General features: G+C 38.5%; 1 pseudogene; it reads left to right on the top strand.

The window, feature by feature from the left end:
• Positions 1-557: 557 nt before the first annotated feature.
• Positions 558-1,121, top strand: LOC112835811 (adenosine 5'-monophosphoramidase HINT1 pseudogene; annotated as a pseudogene).
• The last annotated feature ends 269 nt before the right edge of the window (positions 1,122-1,390 follow it).

The following is a 1,390-nucleotide window of genomic DNA, read 5'->3' as shown; positions in this document are numbered from 1 at the left end:
ACCATATGATCTATCAATCCTACTTCTGGGTATATATCCAAGGGACATTAATCAGTATCTTGAAGAGATATTTGCAGTCTCATGTTCATTGCAGCATTATTCACAGTAATCAAGTTATGGAAACAACCTCAGTGTCCATTGACAGACGACTAGATAAAGAAAATGTGAAATATATATATAGATACATCTGTATATACAATAGAATATTATTCAGCCTTAAAAAAGATAGTAGTCCTATCATTTGCTACAACATAGATGAACCTTGAGGAATTACAACAAGTGAAATAAGCCCATCACAGAAAGACAAATATTGTTTGATCTCATTTATATATGGAATCTAAAAAAAGGTCAAACTCATAGTAACAGGGGTAGAATATTGGTTACCAGGAGTTGGAGGGTATATAAAAAGTGGAGATGTTGGTCAAGGGTAGAAACTTTCAGTTCTAAGATTAATAAGTTCTCAAGACGTAATGTATAGCATCGTGACTATAGTTAATATATTGTATACTTGAAATTTGCTAGAAGAGCTCCCTCCTCTCGAGCTTCTCCCCGGGGTGGCCGCACGGGAGGGAGGCCGAGATGGCAGGTGAGATCACCAAAGCACAGGCCGCACGGCCTGGTGGCAACACGATCTTCGGGAAGATCATTCGCAAGGAAATCCCAGCCAAAATCATTTTTGAGGGTGACCAGTGTCTTGTTTTCCATGACATTTCCCCTCAAGCACCAACTCATTTTCTGGTGGTACCCAAGAAACCTATATCTCAGATATCTGTAGCAGAAGAAGATGAACGTCTTCTTGGACATTTAATGATTGTTGGCAAGAAATGTGCTGCTGATCTGGGCCTGAAGAAGGGTTATCGAATGGTGGTGAATGAAGGTTCAGATGGGGGACAGTCTGTCTATCATGTTCATCTCCATGTTCTTGGAGGTCGGCAGATGAATTGGCCTCCTGATTAAGCATGTTTTAGGGATAATTTTCCCTTCTCTGGGCAATGGTCAATATTTCCCAGTTCCAGTATGTTAAACAGTATACTTACTTTTGTCTGTGTATGGAGAGATTGAGGAAATAATCTTTAAAACCCATACAAAATAAAAGACAATGTTGCATGGTTTACAGTCAAAAAAAAGAAATTTGCTAGAAGAGTAGATCTCATGTTCTCCCCCAACACACACACACACACGGAAGTAACTATGCAAGGTGATGGATATGTTGATTAGCTTGATTGTGGTAATCATTTCACAATATATACATATATCAAAACACCACATTGCACACCTTGAATATATATAATATTTGTCAATCACATCTTAATGAAGCTGGAAAAAAAAGAATTTACTTAGCATTCCTGTATGGCCTGCTACACAGAAAAGCGATTCTCTAACTGGAGGT

This window comes from Callorhinus ursinus, unplaced genomic scaffold (genome assembly GCF_003265705.2).
Source record: "Callorhinus ursinus isolate GAN/ISIS: 27379988/994484 unplaced genomic scaffold, GSC_fseal_2.0 scaffold2, whole genome shotgun sequence".
Lineage (NCBI taxonomy): Eukaryota > Metazoa > Chordata > Mammalia > Carnivora > Otariidae > Callorhinus > Callorhinus ursinus.
The sequence above is the reverse complement of the archived record's forward strand: the minus strand, read 5'-3'. Positions and strand labels throughout refer to the sequence as shown.